Source organism: Ornithorhynchus anatinus, chromosome X2, assembly GCF_004115215.2.
Source record: "Ornithorhynchus anatinus isolate Pmale09 chromosome X2, mOrnAna1.pri.v4, whole genome shotgun sequence".
In the NCBI taxonomy this organism is placed as follows: domain Eukaryota; kingdom Metazoa; phylum Chordata; class Mammalia; order Monotremata; family Ornithorhynchidae; genus Ornithorhynchus; species Ornithorhynchus anatinus.
Genome location: NC_041750.1, coordinates 27,142,724 through 27,149,878, shown reverse-complemented (window position 1 = coordinate 27,149,878; position 7,155 = coordinate 27,142,724). Strand labels below are relative to the sequence as shown.

Genomic DNA, 7,155 nt, shown 5'->3' with positions numbered 1-7,155 from the left:
AGACCCATGAAAATTGAAGAGGAAAAATGGTTGTATTGATTGTTCAACTCCTCGATGTACGTTTTGAGTTATGACAAATGCCACTTAAACGTTTCTGCTCATAATACATCAGTTTATGGTACCAGCTCCATTTACTGCCTAACCTATTTCCTTCATCAGGACTAAGATGGACATTGATTCCGTTTCCCGATAATCGTAACCTCTCCCCTCCCTTCTCTCTAAGCCTCACTGTCCCTGTTGACATGCTCTCCCCTTCTTCCCCCTGATTATTTTCCCCTAATTCGTATGCTCTTCAACTTCCAGATATACATTTTGATTTTCAGGAATCAGCGATGTCATAAACACACAGAATATCTCTACTTTCTGTAATCCCCTGAGTAAAAAAGTGTCGATATAATCTCACGACTCTGTTGATTTATTCTGCATTCATTCATTCATTCAATCATATTTATTGAGCACTTACTGGGTGCGGAGCACTGTACTAAATGCTTGTATCTACCTCAGTGCTTAGCACAGCACTTGACACAGACTAAGGGCTTAACAAATAACTCAGATATCATCTTCCCAAATAAACAGGAAAATGTCGAATCTTCCAGAGAATACTGGGGGCCACTAAAGATACAGAATCAAATTCTGGCCAGGATTAAGTCACCTCAAAACAATTACGTGGCTTTTATTCCACCACGAGCATGAAGGTGTACAGCAGGTGTGAACTGGCGGACGGTGTCGACGAAGGTTACCGTCACCCGGCGGAAAAAAAGGAAGATATCCTCTTCTCATTGTCTGTTCAAGTCAAAACCCACCATAAGAAATTAGGCGAAGACTATCCAAGAAATCTGGGAAGGGTGGATAAGGTGAACATGGAATTGCTGTTCATCCAAGTCCCAACATCAGGATGAGGGACAGCCTTAGGAAGTGGAAAACTGGACAAAAGTGGGTAGTAAACAGATGGAATTCCTTTAGCCTGGAAGCTGTGTGGGACAAAAATGGTAGATTCAAGAAAGCCTTGGATGAGACCAGCAAGACGTTAACAAGGGCAAAGTTAGAGGAGTTGGAAGGTCCAAGCTGGATCCGTGGGGGAGGTCGGGATGGAAAGGGGAGAGTCAGGGGTGGTGGATGGTCCGTGCTTAGTCACTAGGGGAGAATCAGGGATGGAGAGGGGAGAGTCAGGAGGGTCGGCTGGTCCGTGCTGGGTCACTGGGGGACAGTCAGAGATGGAGAGGGGAGAGTCAGCGGTGTTGGATGGTCCAGGCTGGGTCACTGAGGGAGAGTCAGAGAAGGAGAGGGGAGAATCAGGGATGGACAGGGGAGAGTTAGCGATGGAGAAGGGAGAGTTAGAGGTTAGATCCATCGCTATCCCTGAAGGAGGGAGTCCCGTAGGCTGAGCAGCCCGCAGTCCCTTTAGATCTCCTGGGACCACTATTGGAGACAGTATCTTGGTTTGGCAACTTCTTGGGATTAACCCAGGAATAGCATTGCCCGGGGCCTAATGTCCTTACGGAGCCTTTCCCGTGATCCCTCGCGTCTTAGCCATTCTGAAACCTTCTTTATGTGCTTCGTCATCTTTTCAACAACGAGCCCTCTACGGAGGCCGGTTTCATGCTCAGTCAATACCGATCCGATCATTACTGTCCTCTGCCAAGCATTTTGTTTCACTGAATTCCTCACACCCCTGTGGGTTTCAAAAACCCTTCCAAGATGATGTCATTACAGGGGTGGAACCCATTCAATTTTTGAGGCAACCCCGTTCGTTCCAGACCCTTTAAAAAAATCTATTCAGATCTTACAGATTTGCCAGAGTGAATGAATTTCCAGTTTATCAAACATCCGCATTTAGAATTCGCATTCAGGGGACTCGAAACTTAAAGATTTCAATCCTGGCACCCTACCCTGCAGATGAGAAAGGAAAGGTTGGCTTGACATAAAGCAAGACACCATTATCTTATTGACTCATTATTGACCGTCTCTGTTGTACTTCAGCTTTTCTTCATTCTCCCACTTTTACTAGGGATCTCTTTTTTTCTGTAAATCACTTTAAAGGGTCAAATGAAAAGCGCTTTCAAAGCATAAGTGCTCTATCCTGATTGCTTTTGGCACCGGGAAGGCAAATTGTTTGTTGCTATGGTGCCTGAATGCATGGCAACTTAGGCTTTGATCTACCAGCCACTCTCTTTGTGGGTTCTGGTGATTTTGGGGCTGCGTCTTCTATTTATTTCTTTTATGGTATTTATTAAGGGCTTACTATATGCCAGGCACTGTACTAAAAGTTTCCACCTCCATCAGCCACAGCAATATGCATTCATTCATTCAATCGTATTTATTGAGCGCTTACTGTGCGCAGAGCACTGCTTGGGAGAGGGCAATTTAACTGATTACTGTCCAGGCTGTCTTCTGTATTGAGAGGCCTTTTCTGGATCCTTAATTGATCAATCAATCGTATTTATTGAGCGCTTACTGTGTGCAGAGCACTCTACTAAGTGTTTGGGAGACTATGAGACAATAGAATTGTTAGATTCCCTGCCCACATCGAACTTGAAGTCTAGAGACAGGCATAGAGCAGCGTGGCTCAGTGGAAAGAGCCCGGGCTTTGGAGCGAGAGGTCACGGGTTCGACTCCCGGCTTTGCCACTTGTCAGCTGTGTGACCGTGGGCAAGTCACTTCACTTCTCTGGGCCTCAGTTCTCTCATCTGTAATATGGGGATTAAGACGGTGAGCCCCACGTGGGACAACTGATTCCCCTGTGTCTACCCCAGCGCTTAGAACAGTGCTCTGCACATAGTAAGCGCTTAACAAATACCAACAAATACCAACATTATTATAGAGCTAGAACAGTCGTCTCTGGAAAGTGCCTTGAGCTCTTCTGAGAAAGACCCTGTAGAAATGCAGTGTGACTTTAGACACAGTTTGGCCTACTGGATAGAGCCCGGGCCTGGGAGTCAGAAGGACCTGGGTTCTAATCCCCGCTCTGCCACTTGCCTGCTGTGAGACCCTGCGCAAGTCACTTCACGTCTCTGAGCCTCAGTTACCTCATCTGGAAAATGGGGATTAAGACTGGGACCCCCGTGGGGGACAGGGACCGTGTCCACCTCCATCACCTTGTATCCAGCCCAGCACCTAGTACAGTGCCTGGCACAGAGTAAGCGCTTAGTAAATACCACAATAATTACGTATCCATTATTACGTTTTAGTGCGGGTGCCTGTTTCAAAGCTGGGTTTCTCTAGCACTTTCTCGGCTTCTAGGTTAGGCAGCCCCGCCTCGGTAAGGGGCGATGATTTTTCTAAATGTGCCAATAAATATTAATGCCGATGAGCGTTGGATGATTACATTACTGAGAACGTTGTCATAAACAAACGTCGGGGTGGAAAAGCCATGCATAAATCTCGGGCTAGTCCAGGAGCAAAGAAATAATCTAGTTGTTGAAACACAGGCAATGATCGACCCCAGGGACTGGTGCGTTTCTGACTGCCTTCGATGAAATCCCAGAGTGAAACCGACTCAACTCAGTTGGAGAGAGCTTGAAGATTATCTCCTGTTTGCGACTGGCTTTCTGACTCCTGCTTCCTGATTTTTTTGCCCCCCTCCCTGCTCCGTGAAGATCAAGAAGCTAGATAGCTGTTGAATGAGGGGGGAATATTTTGGGGAGACAGCATTAAAGCGGATGGACAGAATCTGGCTTTAGGGAAGGAAGACTGGGAGATCCTGCCAGAACTCAGTGCTTATCATTCAAACAAACAATTCATCGATCAATTGCGTTTATTAAGCGCCCATTGTTTACAGAGGCCCATACTGAGGTCTTGGACGAGAATAATTGAGTTATGAGCCCAAGGTCCCTGCCTTCAACGAGTTTAAAATCTACCGGGGGAAATGGACACTAAAATAATTTGCAGACAGGAGGAAGAAGAAAAAAAGGATGTACACAAGAGTTGATGCTTAAGTAGTAGGATATGCAAGGTGTGTCCGCAGAGGTGCTACTGATTCAAAATGATTCACAAGTGTTCATTTGGTACCGAAATGCTGAAGAGGCAGTTAGGGGAATATAACCCGGCGAGAGTCTAAATTAATTAGGGAAGGCCACTTGGAGGAGGTGAGATTTCCTCTCCACTATGGGCAGTCCAATGTGGCTTAGCTCTAAAGTTCTTCAGCGAATACAAATTCTCCTGCCACAATAAGGCGTCTACTGATAGGCGAGACTCAGTACAGCGCTATGCACAAAATAAATGCTCAGTAAATTCCACCGATCGAGATACCGGTGACTGAGGTGGATGGGCAACCAATGGAGATTTCTGAGGAGTTGGAAGATGGCAAAGAACGATCTTCTAGAAAAATGATCCTGACAGGAGAGTGAAGCATCGAGTAAGGAGGGGAGAGAGTGGAGGCAGGGAGGTCAGCGGGGAGGCTGATTCACTACAGGACTCGGCTTATTTCTCTCTCCCTAGAAGGGCCTCAAAGCACACTGCTGATCTTGCTCCGTGGCCGGCAGGATTTGATAAATTCCACAGTGCTACCCAGAGTTCAGAGTCTCTGAGTAACTTGATACGCTTTTAAACTCCCCAGGTTGCTTGTTCAAAACACTCGGGGGACCGTAAGGATTGACTTTTCTTAATCGTTTTGTGCACTTGGAATATGTTCATATCTCCAGCTCTATCATGAGGTGAACAAGGGTCCCATAAATCTAAAGATTTGTTTTAAACAGGCATTTCATTATTACTTTTTAAAACGGATAAAACGGAGAGAGAATTTCAGCAGTAAGATCCTGTGGGCAAGATCTTTTTTTTTTGGACAATGCTTCTGTGTTGTCTCACCACCAAATATCTGGCCCCGGAACATTAAATGTGGGGAATAGATGGGGAAAGACGTCCTCTGTTCATTCCCACTGGCTAATATGGGATTCTATGACCTTGAATATTCCCAATTCCCCGTGGTGTTTGAGGCCTAAGAGAAGGAAAGAAAGGAACTCTAAATTATTAATGGCGATTCTCTATAAATCAAAGTAAGTTCTGAAGGACGCAGGCTTAAATCATGTTCCCGTTTTTTTTTTTTTTCAGAGCATAATTAAGGTCCTTGCTTGGTGGAATCATTTAAAGGGTCCATGGCCCAATTCACAGTCAGCAGAAAGCAGGCAGCCTTATATTTTTGACTTCTCTTCCACCATAGCTGCAGCTAAAACAGGCTTGAGATCTTCAGAAAAGAACGGGATCAACGGCTGGAGATCCTGGCATGGATGAGGCTCCAAAATGTCCATCCTGGAACCAAAGACAAGGGTGGGCACGATATTCCTTTAAGGGAGGGAGACCCAACGAACTGAAGAGAGCCAGTAAGGGGCAGAACTCATCAGGATAGAAAATATGGGCTTCAGTTTCTTTTTTCTATAGAAGAAAGATGTTGTTTTCTCGATCACTGTACTAAAGGCTGGAGAGAGCACAATTCAACAGAGTTGGTAGACATGATCCCTGCCCTCAAGGAACTTACGTGAGGATGGGTTTGATTCTCGGGGAAGACGGGTAGAGTTGATATCCATCTAAGGATGTTCAAATGTTACCCCAGGCAAAGTGAAAAAAAACACACCAGTCCTTCCTTCTCCATTCCCCTGCCTGGGGAAAATGAGCATCACACCAGAAGAGGAATATCTTCTCTCTCAACTTTCTCCTTTCTCCTGGAGCGTGACTCCCACAAAACTGGCTCAGCCTCCCAGTGCTTATATTAGGGACCATTAGCGAGGGTCACCTGCCGGTTTGAGCTGCCCAGACAGAGTCCTCATATGGTTGGGTGAATCATGCTTTTACCACCGGAACCTGAGAACCTGAGGCTGCATTGCATATTTTCCCACTGCTCCTCACCCGCGGGTTAAAAACAGGATGTTGTTCTCAGAAATTAGTGTGTTGGCATAAGATGATCAAACCCGCTTTTCCTCTTCCTCTGCCTTCCTGCCTTGTTTTGTTTGGAGATGCAGTGGTGACTTCAAACCGTCCAAAATAGCCCTGTCCCTCGATGGGAGATTTAAGAGGCATTCACTTTATCTGGGGTGAAAATGAGTCTAATTCTTTGCTTGCTACCAAATTCAGACAAAACAGAATACGTTTCTGTCCTTGAAGGATTCTTTTTTCCTTTCTGGGTGTTTTAAATTGGAAAAAGGAGAATGAAAATAAAAAAATGAACACGAGAGAAGCAGGGTGGCCTAGCGGATAGAGCCCAGGCCTGGGAGACTAGTTCTAACCCCAGCTCCGCCTCTTGTCTGCCGGGTGACCTCGGACGAGTCACTTCGCTTCTCCGTGCCTCAGTTACCTCATCTGTCCATGGAGACTGTGAGCCCCATGTGGGACGGGAACTGTGTCCAACCTGATTATCGTGTATCTGCCCCTAAGTGTCTGGCACATAGTAAGTGCTTAACAGATACACTAAAAAATCAGTATAAAGAAATTCTCCTTAGGGAGTCTGTCTCTTGATATCTCTAATAGGACAGTGCTCTGCACGTAGTAAGCGTTCAATAGATATCATGGATTGATTAACTGATCGATAGGGAGATTTCTGTGCGAGTCAAGGTCACCTGTGGCACGCTATACTGAGCGTTGAATACTGTACTGTCCACCTCCTGTAGGCATAAACAAAGAAAAGACTTTACCTCTGCCTTCAGGGGACACAGAATCTACTGGAGGCAGCACGTGGACACAGAATGTCAAACGCTCGATCGGTAAAAGAGAAGAAAAGAGGTATAAACGATGCAACTGAAAAGCAGCACAGGTAGCTGCCGCAGGAACTCTTCGAAGACTGTCCCGCTTCTTCGCCAGGCACTCTTCAGGAAAGGTTGGAAAACAGTTTGGCTCCTGGAAACCGTTTAATGGAAATGGAGCATGTCACTGTAAAATATCTTTACTCCTTGACTGCTTTTGGCTCTCTGTGTCTTTAGTTAAACAGATCACAGACGAGAGAGAGAGAGAGAGTCTCTTGAGAAAGTTCTTTGTGACACAGTCCAGATTCTACTTGAGAAAAGGGGGAAGGGAGAATGAAGGTAGAAGCAGATCTCCTGCCAATTCGGTTGAAGTCAGAGAGACAGAGAGAGCCAGGCTTCTGAGAGGCGTTCACTTAGAACCATGCGAAGGTGCTGGCTCTGCCTCGTGAGGATCTTGTCAGGGACCGGTCAAGGTGTATCTTTAAAC

At 45.9% G+C, this 7,155-nt stretch overlaps 1 long non-coding RNA gene across 1 annotated transcript; it reads right to left on the bottom strand.

Moving 5' to 3' along the window:
• Nucleotides 1-3,736: 3,736 nt before the first annotated feature.
• LOC114807404 lies at nucleotides 3,737-6,898 on the bottom strand. Its single transcript, XR_003755491.2, has 2 exons — nucleotides 6,621-6,898; nucleotides 3,737-5,244 (listed from the first exon to the last, which is right to left on the bottom strand). It is a non-coding gene; the product is annotated as an uncharacterized LOC114807404 (long non-coding RNA).
• Nucleotides 6,899-7,155: the final 257 nt, after the last annotated feature.